The 12,942-nt window shown below is 33.5% G+C and overlaps 1 protein-coding gene, 1 long non-coding RNA gene and 1 other non-coding gene across 5 annotated transcripts in view; 2 read left to right on the top strand and 1 right to left on the bottom strand.

Moving 5' to 3' along the window:
* Positions 1-12,942, top strand: part of LOC118187859 (semaphorin-5B-like) — a 317,610-nt gene that overhangs the window by 143,152 nt on the left and 161,516 nt on the right. The window lies entirely within an intron of this gene.
* LOC118190326 (uncharacterized) overlaps positions 1-12,942 on the bottom strand; it is a 51,642-nt gene that overhangs the window by 10,358 nt on the left and 28,342 nt on the right. The window lies entirely within an intron of this gene.
* On the top strand, positions 9,188-9,260 carry TRNAA-CGC (transfer RNA alanine (anticodon CGC)). The gene has a single exon. It is a non-coding gene; the product is annotated as a tRNA-Ala (tRNA).

Below are 12,942 nucleotides of genomic sequence, written 5' to 3'. Positions count from 1 at the left end.
ACCGAACAAAGAGGACTTTAGAATCGGGAAAGTACTCAAGTACGTCTAGTGAAAAGTCCTCTTGGATAGCACCTGGCACAAAGTTTGTCGCGTTATTCTTATGAAAGCAAAAGCGACTCGTACGAGAGAACTCTCTCTACTTGAGAAGCGTCAAAGGCTTGAACTGAGGGTACGAAGAATAGCAGAATAAAACGTTGTTATCCCGAGGCCCTCTCTTCCCAGTTCTCATCTGGTAAAGTGTTCCGAAAATGCAATTCAATAAAACTGCATTGTTTTCCATAGAACCACTTATCAGTGACTGTCTGTGAATGAACAGTTTAACGCAGGGAATTAGTGGCGCCGTGCTCGATACATTGGGGGACGAGGCGACATTAACTCATGGAGGTAGGAAGGTAACTAACTGGGGGGGGGGCGAGTTGAACCAGTGACCCCAAACGAGTGACCTCTGAAATTGTCATATACGCTTTAGAACCTCCGTCACCAGAAAAGTTTATTTATTTATTAGCCCCAAGAAGCAATTTGCCCAGAAGGGCTATTAATTTCGTCTTGACATTTTGCGTTGATTCATTATAAACGGCAAATCACTTTTTAATCTGTTGGCCACCAAATATTATCGCCCTGTATTATATTTAAAGAAATTAAATAATGAAGAATCTGCATAAATGTATGTATGTTTCTCGCATTGTGATATAAAGCAACGGTACCTAGAGCTATCCAACTTTGAATGACGTAATCCTACTGCGAATATGAGCACGTGGAAGCCCAAATTTGATATTTGGAATTTGCTTTATTAAGGATTTCATATTTTGTAAAGCTTTAATGAATTTTTGGTTAAAAAACTCAAGGATTTCAAAGCGAACCGTGGCAACGTTGTACAGAAAAAACATTTTTAACGCCAGTGCGCGAGACTCCGTATCGGAAATTCTAAAGATAGGCTCAATTTAAAACTATTTTGCGATATTGCTCTTGAACTGAATTTTATGGTTTAAGTGCGAAGAACGTGATGTTTAATAAATAAAGGTAACACACAGAATGTTTAAAAAAAAAAAAAAAAAAAAAAAAAAAAGGCTAAAAGGCTCTTTGGACGTAATTTAAAATCTGAAACCCTTCAGATCTTTTTTTAATATATATTTATTTTTTTCAAGTGAAGATAATCTTCACAAGAGTACAATTATAGTTCCAACTGCAATTCTAATTCGTGCTATCTAAACATGCTGAGTTTAATTTTACAATTGAAAGTGCAAATTGAAAACGAGTTTTACGCTAAATATAAATTATTGTCGTAATTACCAGCCTTTATTATTTCAAAATAACTTCCTTTCAAAATCTTTTTAATAATAACATTGTTACTTTCGTACGGGTTCGTAACAGATTGAATGCACACAGAAACGATGAGAGCTTGATAAAATTTATTTCACCAAATGAAATACTTCACGGTTCCTGAACTTTCCACCAAAAATTTCCGTGCAGCTCTTCACAGTATCGCACAGTACAGCAAGAGTTACGCTTCAAACTGCTAAGAACGTTAAACACAACGCAGTGCAAAGCGGATCTAAAAGGCGAAGCTCTCTCGAATATCTCAATACTCCGAATTCAGCTCTGAACTAAGAGCAAATACTCTCTCCCGTCTTTTATAGTTTATACAATTCTTATATGGTGATTATACAGTTTTATACAGTTTTTATGTAGTTCTTATATGGTTCTTGTACAGTTTTTATACAGTTTTATATAGTTCTTATACAGTTTTTATATAGCTCTTATACAGTTTTTATATAGTTTTTATATGGCTCTTATATGGTTCTTATACAGTTCTTATATAGTTTTTATACAGTTCTTGTATAGTTTTTATACAGTTATATAGTTTTTATACAGTTTTTATATAGTTTTTATACAGTTTTTATATAATTCTTATATGGTTCTTATATCGTTCTTATATAGTTCTTATATAATTTTTCAGTCGGCCGCTGAAAAATCTCTGGTAAATTCCATTTCTCGAAATTACTGGAAGATATAGACGGGGAAAGTTACATCAAACGCTGGGTATGGTTACAGTTGCATATAGTGATCGATTACTTTTATTTAATTACAATACCCATTACAGTTGTACTGGTTCCTGTATAACTGTAATGGGTATCGTACAGTTACCCCGGCGTACCCGTACCTGTTACCCCGGTGAGGGAAAAGGGCTTTAAAGTTTGGTGACTTTTAGCGACTTCTTGCCAAATTTGTCGCCAAAATCATCGCCATCTTGGCGATATCTCGGAAATTTGGCGAGATAACCATTTACTCAGATAGATTCGCCCTTACATTCTTAGTTTTCCGGCAAAGCTTTGCTTCTTTAGATTTCCCGTGTTACATTTTACAGAAAAATACTACAATTTCGCATGCGATTTCACCAAAACTATTTACATATATGTGATGTACCAGTTTTTGTCCGGCATAAATAGAATGGTGAAGAATCATAAATGTAGTCGTAGCTTAAATAATCAGACGATAAGTTTAAAAAACAGGATCCATTTATTATTATTCAGAAGAAATAGCAGTTACAAAAATCAGATATCCGGAGTAAATTAAAAGAATTACTAATAACTTTTTGTATGAAGTTTACTGCATCATGACATTTAAGAAAAAGCCCCGATATTCCTTTTGCGAGTCCTTTTATAGCCTCTGGAAAGGCGGAGCTTCCAAGAAATGACGTCAGCCTCGTCAGCCATTCCAGTTCGCTTAAAATATCTCCAGAACATTCTAAAACTGTTCGTGTAGAAAAGGCGGGAAAAACAACTTGACTACGGGGCTGTGAATTTAATTCCACGTACTTTCAAATAAGAGACCGTCGCCATTAAAAATGAAAAGAACATACAGTTAGAATTTTAAGTGTGTTCTTGACTATGGAATTTTATTATTACAAATATATAAAATCAGTTCTTCTTTGCAGTACCAGGAAGGGCGAAGAATAATTGCTGGCAAGTAATTAAAAGAAAAACTGCTTTAAACTTCCGTCAGAGCTTTACTGAATAGTGTGTAAATCATCAGATTTAACCCATTAAAATGCGGTGATGAGGATTCTGTGAAACAGCCAGAAGGAACTCCGGTGAATAAACCTAATGTAATAAAATGCAAATTTGTTATAACGAGCCTTATGACGAGGCATTATTGTGAAGATGAAATCATCTGCATGATTATCAGTACTTTGGCCCTACACGATGTTATTCTGTGACGTAGGAATTTCAGAATATCAATTAAAATGCATGACAAGTGCCTTGTTCATTGGGCATAAATACGTTGTTCACATACAGTTCTTTCGCTCTTACAGAGGACAATGAATCATCTCCCAGACAACAGATATCTGGCTTTCGGAGAATTGGCTAATTTCTATTCAGCACTTCGCTGTTTCATTTCAGAATCATATCGGAATGTTAATGTGAAATGGATATTAGTCGAAGTGACATGGCAAGGTATCCAAGTTTTATTTCACTCTCTAATTGTTACACGAGGAAATGATCTTTTAAGTTGGCGTTTCTGATAACTTTCGTTTTTCAGTTTCCTTAATTGGTAGGTAATAGCATTTTTCTTGTCATATAAAAACTTGTGTCTGATCTTTGGAATATGGTAACAGGTATTTTGGCGACATTTTGGAGGCGATAAAGGTTACTACCTAGGACTTTGGTAATAATGTGAGAAGTACTCAGTTCCGATTACGCATTATTTTGTGTGAGGGAAATGAGAGATCATGAGGTATGTCATGTGACATTAATGGACGAATTACAGTTCTTTAATCGGAAAAGGGGGTAAAAAAATTTGGAAAAATATCTGTAGTACTATATTATTTTGTATTAAGTTTCATTGTGTGTTGTGTGAAATAGTGTTGATTAATTTTTGGATTGCATGGCGCTATCTGAAGTCAATTCTAAATTTTTAATGCGTTTATCTGATAATTCAAAAGAATTGGTTGAATGGTGTATGAGTGTAGGTTTAATTGCGGATAAGTATGAATGTCCAACATGTGGGAATGAAATGAGATTGTGTGAAAGGAAGTATATTACAGATAAGTTTGAATAGCGGTGCAAGAAATCTGGTGAAAATGGACATTTTGTGATCCGCCATGCACTCAAGATTCTGTAGAAGATTAGGTAAGTTAGTATTTTTAATTATTTGAGGATATTATTTTTATGCATTGTTCTAAATGTAAGGAGTAAATAAAGTAATATGGTATTATTGGAAAATTGTTATTAATGATTTAGTTTAATGTAATTAGGATTGTAAGCTAATTTTTATTAATTTAATGTATGTGCTTATTTATATTTTAAGTTGTGTTTTTTAATTTAATTATATTTTAATTAAATGATAGTTATTTTGTGAATTTTATGTTTGTAGCAATTTGCTATACGTTTCAGTTGAAGTAAACGTGCATGGAAATAATTTAAATATTTGACACTAAGTATTTGTAACCATTTTTAATGTTTGCGGTATAAATTGGTTGGTGACGTTTATAATATAATAGATCAGGTAATTTCATATATGTGCTTTTTACCGGCTTTAAAGATTCACAACATTTTCCTGCATTTTCGTGCAAATTTTTGTAATTTATGAGAAAATAGCAGTGTAGATGGATAAAGTTTAGAGTGTGTGCAATGCCATTTTTGTGCAATTCTGGGATGTTTTTTTAAGTAAAAATAAGTCGACGTGTAAATGGTTTATGTGTATGTGCTATTCTGAAAAACGCGCAAGGTGTTTGCGATTCTGCACTTTTTCCCAATTTTGCAGTTAATATTTGTCATGATTAAGCAGTTTTGTTACATAACATTTCTAGCATAAGTGTAATTTGGCTAGTAGATTGTTGGAAAAAGTGTTGAGTAAATAAAAAGAAAAGAAACATGTCTTTACTTCGTGAAGACAAAATGGCGGCGAAAAAAAAAAAAAATAGAGGGTTGCTGTAGCAGAGTTGGTCGCCAAATTTTCGCCAAATAATCGCCAAGTTACCATAATCCAAAGATCAACCAAACTTGTTTTCAAATAGCCACGCTATGTATTACCGAGTTTTCAATCTTTTATGTGCGCTATACGATCTTCTTAAAAAACAAGTAATATAAAAAGAAATTTTTTAAAGTCAATTCCTGCTAAGGTTAATAAAGAAAAATTTTATTTTAGTTACTTTTCATTAACACTTTTTCGTTTCTGATTTATGAAGCTGATGGTTGCCTATAATTTCTCATTCTATCCATCTCTTATAATGCTTCATTATTGCGTTATTATTATTACTCTTTTTTCGTTATTGCACTTTCCAGTGAGTTTTGAGCAGTCCAATTCTTAAATTGCTACATAATGGGACATTACATCCGCTTCATCCAACGCTATAAAACTACAATTCTTTAATTCCATACACTTTAAAAAACTTTAGAACTCTGTGTTACTGTTGCCACTTATTTTTGTTAAATATTGCAATCCCATTGATCACAGTCATGTACTATTATTTATAAGTTGTTATAAAATTAATTTTATCAGCACGTGAGCATTCCTAATAAATGATTGTTATTTGTATTTGTATTTATATTTTAAAAAAATCTGATGTTTACACCACATGACTTCCTTGTACGGAATATTAAATTATACGCATTTTTTCTTGCATTTCATTTAAACTTATGAGATTGAATTGAACCTACTTCACCGGCAGTGCATAAACCACAGTAGAATAAATGCATTCTTTAAAATTCACTTTGTTTACCATAGCGACACTGGCGCTAGGTTTACTTAACAGTAATTTATTTCGTTCATATTATAACTCAGAATGCACAAAATTTATATCATTTAAAGAATTATGTAATCGTTGCAACATGTTCTATTCAAATACTATAATAAAGCTAGAACTATGTATAAAAGAAATTAAGCAAACAAAACAAAAAAGTAGCAGTTTTTCACAGACGATTGAGTATTTCTCACTCAATTAATTCAGTTTTCACTTCGCGACAAGGCAAAAATACATAAAAACTCAAAATATCTGTATTAAAAATTACGAAGTAAATCTTAAACGCTTATTTCCTCGAAAAAATTCCAGAAAGTATTAAACATGATTTAAATAATAAATGAAGGCGTTATCTTTGTTGTTGCGAAGCTTAGTTTCTCTAGATTGGCAACAAATCTACTATTCTGCTGTTTCAAATGTAAGCAAATATTTCCGCCATGTTTTTTAAACATTAGGCTTAACCGCACTTAAACAGCTTTTAAATTGTTGATAATTCCACAAATATTGCTTGTAGATTTCCTAAAGGCATAAAAACCTTAACCGGAGGGTAAGAACAACATGATTCAATCATTTTTAAAGCAAAAAATGTACAATTTACAAACATATAAGAGTAAAGAAACTGAGATCACTGAGCCGGGTAACAGAGTGGATATATTTATAAATATATTTATATACGTTTGGCGCGGCCGATTGAATCCAAAATACGAGGTGCACATCTACATGTTATAGCAGTCTTATATACAAAATTTCAACGTTCTGAGGCTACTCGTTTTTGAGTTATGCGAGATGCGTACGTACGTTCGTACAGACGCCACGAAAAATTCTCTTCAGAATTCATTTTAAAGCAGTTGGAGTCTTTTATTCTGTCCTGACGTACAGATATCACGCAAAAACATCGCTAAATTGCATTCGAAAGCAGTGAAAGTGGATATTTTCGTTGAAATATGCTGCTTGAAGCTTTTCGCGATTACAATACTTCCTTTTTACTTCGTACAAGGAAGTAAAAAACAGCATATCTTTAGTTCCGATAAACGAGAATAAATAAGTAGGAATTGATTTTAATATGTGAAAAAACATTGTTTTAACATATTAACATATTGAATTAAACCTACTTGTTTAGTGGATATATTTATACAAGTTTAAAAAAATGTACTTGAACTTGAGTGCATGAATAAAAAGTATTTCATTAACGATTGAAAATTTGAACAAGCTATAGAGAGAGCGTTAGCTAATAGTAGGAATTTAAAAAAGTGTATGCTCGAATGCTTAGTTTGTCAGATTGGCAGACGACTTTTATTTTCTAAAATTTCATCCATTAAAAGGAAATTTTCTAAAAGAATGAGACTGTCATGGAGGGTAATTAGATGAAACGAAAGCTTATTTTATTATGGGTAGCTTTTTCCTGCTGCATTGTAAGCAATGAAAATCAATAAATGTCCACGTAGACAGAATAATTGCAGTATATACACTTAATGCGGTTTTTCTTGTTGTTGCTTCTGAAAATGTAAGAAATGTAATACAGTCAAAAGTCCTTAATCCGGACTCGTCGGGACTTCGGCGATTCCGGATTATCGGTTTTTCCGGATTATAGATCATCAGGTTAAATCTGGTAAGATGGCATGCAGAAATTCTAAAATTAAAAATATGAAACCGTAATTTATGAAATAAAGAGCAATTATGATCTAAAGGGTATCAAAATTTACAAAAAAAAGTTTAATTTTTATTTGTTTACTTTATTAACCATTTCTTTCAACGCGCACATGCCTAAAGCATACATTACGCATAGTCGAAATTAAAAAATTGCAAACAGAAAGCTATATTTTATGTGTATTCGTGATATTTATAATGACGAGGAATTTGATTTAAATCATATCAAAGACGGAGTACATCGAGATGAAATACTACATTTAGTAAGGAATTATAAGCCGAATAAAATAAAAACATCTGCCTTGAAGATAAGGATAGTGCTGACAGATCAACTTCCAGTTCATTGCGTCGCCGCGACGTTCCCCCCCCCCCCGAGAGCAGCATGAAATTGATAAACAGATTCGGAATGGTTAGAGAAACAAAGGATATGCCTTTATCCATTTTTTGCAGCAATTCCACTTTTTTGATGGACATCGAAACATGCTTTCGCTTTGTAGATCCTTTGGCAGCTCCAGAATCGGAAATTCTTTTTGACATAATCGAAAGTTCAAGCTTAGTTTTATAAAATTGCTCTAACAGTCTGCAAAAAATAATAAGCCGGATCCAATTAGAAGATTAAGGAACAACGCAATCTGCAACATTAACTGAAATAGATAATTAGATAATTTTAGCTTAGCTTATACCTTCCGTTATACATTAAACGCCCATGCGTAAACGTATATGCGCATAATACCTTTGCGCAATTGCGTTTACGCATGCACCGAAAGTTTGTAGCTTTGAGGTCCGGATTATAGATCATTCCGGATTATGGACGTCCGGAATAAAGACTTTTGACTGTACTTCTAAATTGTAATTCTACGAAAAATTTGTATTGCAAGAAAACATCGCATTAATGGTTATTATATCTGGGAGGGGGAAGGAGTGTAAGAATAATTTTTTGTAGCCCAAAGGAGCGTTATCCCAGAAGGGATCTCGAAATGGCATTTTGTGTTGAATCACTTAAATGAGTTGAAGCACTTTCCAGAGTGTTGCCGCCAGATATTATCGCCCTTTATTATATTTAAAGAAATTAAACGAAAAAGAATCTGCAGGAATCTATGTATGTTTCTCGCATTGTGATAAAAGAACAGGACTCTACAGCCATCCAGCTTTGAATAACGTATTTCTCCACCCTCATATGGGCATCTGGAAGCCCGAATTTTGAATTTTGATAATATTATTGTGTATTTCAAAACGAATTTTTGATTTAAAAACTCGACGAGTTGAAAGCAAGAAGCAACACTGTACGGAATCGAACATTTTTATCTCCAGCGCATGAGACTCCTATAGGAATTTCTATAGATGTGCAGTTTTCAAATATTTTTAGCCCAAAGGGACATTACCCCAAATGCATTTAAACCCTGTATGTATGTGTAAATGAAAAAAAAAAAAAAAAAAAAAAGCCCCTTTGTGCGTATCCTTTGACCGCAAATTTGCTTCACTGTCATCGCACTATGTACCGGCGGTTAAGAAATTTGAAGTCGACAACTACATTATAAGATATTTCTCCCGCTTTCTTAGCATGACTTCTTGGTGTAATGGTCAGCACGCTCGGCGCGTATTCGAGAGTTCCGGCCAGGGCATTGCTCCTTTTTCATGTCTCTTAGCATCGAAAATCCTAATGACTGCAGTGGCGTCCGAACTAAACAGAAGTGGTGGATGGTGATTCTCCACCACCAGGATTTGGCGACTGGGTCCCCTAATCTTCACTCGCTTTTTAAAAGGGAAGTATATAAGGTATTTTCTCCCTCCTTTAGACCTGCCTTCGTGGTGTAATGGTCAGCACACTTGGCTCGCATTCGAGAGGTCCGAGGTTCGAGTCCTGGCGAGGGCCTTGCTCGTTTTTCACGTCTCCACCTCCCCCCCCCAAAAAAAATAAAAATAATTCCTAATGTCTGTACAATATAACAGCCTGAAATGTAATAGATCTGTGGAATTTTATCCTGCCTTTCAATATTATAGTTTCAGCTATAGGTTTGTGTCTGATCGCATTTGATTGCGCTTTTTATTAAAAGTTGTGCTTTTTTTTACCACAGTTTATAATGATTTCTTGCCTCAGTTTTTGACGAATTTGCTAAAAAACTCGTCTAATTACTAATATGAATCACACCCAGAAAAAATTCCTTAAATGTTAAAAAATGGAAAATTTTGGAAACTTGAGACAATTTATAAAATCCAAATATTTCTTAAATAAGGTATTTTCCTCTTCCTTTTCAATTTTCATTAAAATAGCGGAAAAAAGTTATTAAATCTATACAAGGATATTCGGCAGTCATGTTCTGGCGATATCACAGTTGGAAATCAAAATCCGCTGACTAACTAACACATCTGGGAGCACTTTTAATATCAGGGCAGAGTTCTTTCTGAGTATCAGAACGAAAGGATACAGCTCATTAACTTTGTCCCACTTCGATTGTCCCTCATTTTTATGCTAAGTGAAAGGTTAAAGTTCTTTAAGACATCTGGAAAAAGCTTTTAAGTCACTGCAGCGTGAGTCTAATTGAACTGCAAAGGCAAACTGAAATAAGCGTGAAAATAATCTCTTCACGGAAATCTCTTTCAAAATTATCTACTGGGAAGAGAAGAATGGTATCTCGAAAATCTCCACATTTTTATGTAGAGATATTTTTGTGCAGGACACATTAGCAGAAATCGTCGCTATTTGTTAAAGACGCTAATTCATCTCCTTTTGGTATAAATTGCTCAGTTTTTATTCTTATTATTTGATAAAAATACCGTTTACAGGCAATAAATTATTCAAAATTATTCATATAAATTTCAGTTGTTTTAACTGAAAAGATACCGCCACTAAATTTAAATTTAAACAAATACGTATAAAAGTAAAAAAGTAAATTTAAAGCCAAAATTATATATATATATAAAGGGAATTTTAAAGCCAAAATAAATTTTAAAAAAATTTTTAAAATGTGCAAACATATAAAAGATTTAATTCTCGAACTAATCTACAATATCATTTAAATTCAGAAGCATAAGCAAATCAAGTGCAAAACCAATCCATGAAAATAAATTCACTAATTTAGCAAATTAAAATTAATTCAAACAATTTTTTTAAAAATGCATAAGTGAATGACTGTTGAGCAGGCAAGAGACAGATTTATCAAGGGGAAGTTGCCTCCAAACCTAACTCTCCAATCATTCAATTCGTGTTTCGTCATTCATGCAGGCAAGGGTAAAATCAAAACCAAAAGTAAAAAATGAAGAATGTCTAGAAAGAAATACCAATAAAGTGGTACCCTTAGAAATTAGCATTTAAGAATTAAAGTTCTAAAAGGAAAATACTAATGAAGTCTTTTGAGAAACAAGCAAGTAAAGTCAAGGATTAAATTACATTTTTTTAAAAAATTAAATTTTTAATTTTTTTTATAAAAAATAATCTAGAAACCAAGTATTTTAGAAACCCTTGTCTACAGAAACCTCCCCGACACGAATATGCATATCAATAAAAAGAAACTAAAAAAGAACTAGACATAATCCATATAAACCAATAAGAAACAAAAAGAACTAATTCACAATTTTTTAAAAAACAAATATATACTTAAAAATATAATTTCATATCTAGAAAATACTTGAATACTACATAAAAATTTTTTAAGAAATACTTTGTTACTAGTGTTTTCCTTTGATTATATAATTCTACTAATATTTGTACGAAAAGGTGTTATGAAGAATTTTTAAAAATATATTAAGATATATTAAAGAATGGCAGGTAACCCGTGAGAATTTAGCTGTTATCAGCTGAAGAACTCCGTTTATAATACTACTACACTGAAGTACTGAAAAGACTTTATGAAAAAATTAGGGAAAAAGACTGTTGCATCAGAACAAAGCACCCGCTCACACGGCCCTATACATATGTTTCCTCTACGCGGGACGGGACATCGAAAGGGACATTTCCACGAAACCTACGTAGCTACTACCATTTTTACTTACTAAACAGACTTGAACGCTAAACAGAAATCGATTATCGCTCAGATTGGGGTCACGTGATCCTTCATAAGCAGAACTTTCGTCTGATTGGTTGATCTCTACCCAGGATAGAGCTGCAGCCGAAACATTTTCGGCAAAGTTTCAAAATATCCCGCGTAGCCGGGACATCGTTTCGGTAGTCAGGCGGGACTTCGCTTCAGCGGAGCTGTTTTTTCCATGAATCCTCCCGTTTAAACCAGAGCTACCAGAATCTCGTTTTTCTGAAAAGTCTCGTCTAGCGGGGTTCGTCGCGATATGTGATAACCTGTCGACGTGAATGTGAGCCAATTTTCTTGAGCCTTGTACAAAAAAAAGCTTTTCTCCCCTTAACCTTGCACATTTTGCCATATTCCATTGAATCCGTCTCCCCCTTAGATACGCATTTCCGAAATATAAGGACGATTTCAAAAAATTATTATTATTATTATTATTATTTTTCTTTTCATTCAGAGTAGGGGTTGAACTCTCCGAAAACGAAAAAGGAAAAATGTAAACAATTTTCAAAACGAATTCTTCCTGGGATAATTATTAACATAATCATGCTTCTGATTTACGTACATCGCAAGTTTCGGCTACCCTCATGTTTTCATATTTCCGTTTTCCTATTTAGAGATCGAATTTTGTTTAAACCACCAATCTGAATCGAATATTTCATACTTCGAAAATATCTCGCTGAATTTAGATAAAAATAACACGCCGAACAAATATTAATTTAGAAGTCAATAAACAACAAAAATCAGCGTTAATTTTCTGCTGTGAATTGGCAAATATGCCGCTGATTTTTGCCGTTTGTCTTATAAATTAATATCTCTCTTAAATTTGGTCATGAATTTTTTGTGGTGCGATTATGCGTAACTGTAAAACGCCCATGAACGCAGCGAAGCACGTTTTGAGAAGTTATTGACCTCCAAGCGACCTCTGGCGACGTGTGTTTAAAAATGCAGCGTAATTCCTACTTCTCGATGTAGGCAACTCTCTAATTAAAATACGCGCTTGTCTACCGCCTTTTTATGTTTCTCTTCGTCTTGTTTCCTCTGGTTCTTGCCTGGGTGATTCTTACAAATTAGATTCTTCGAAAACGGTACACCGTCGATGCTTACCGCTATTTCCAAACATTCCTGGCAGCAGATAATGAAATTTTGTAAGGTGGGATATTCCTTATGTAGATTTTTAATTGGATTAAGTAGGGTTTCTCTTTTTTTCACGCCACCTCCCCTCTTGTTCCAAAATAAAATGAGTTTTTTTGCGGAGTGGAGGGCGGTCATGAAATTAACTTGCGTTCTGAGTAGTGTAGGCAACAATTATTATTGGTCATAATAACTACAACTACTTCTACTAGATAATAACTACTACTTTTACTTCACCTATAGTTTCAGTTTAGTTTTCGAAGTGTTGTCATGCATGAAATCAGTAAGGAGTTAGTGAGGGCTACAAAGAATAATAAAAATGTTATATATGGAAAAAATTTATTCTTGCTGTTGCTTTTTGCCTTTTAAATTATTATAAAAGAACTTAGCAAGCAAGTACAT

This window comes from Stegodyphus dumicola, chromosome 12 (genome assembly GCF_044657685.1).
Source record: "Stegodyphus dumicola isolate Sdum_Otavi_A_Nest chromosome 12, ASM4465768v1".
NCBI classification, from domain to species: Eukaryota; Metazoa; Arthropoda; class Arachnida; order Araneae; family Eresidae; genus Stegodyphus; species Stegodyphus dumicola.
Note: the sequence above shows the minus strand (reverse complement) of the source record. Positions and strands in the feature narration are given on the sequence as shown.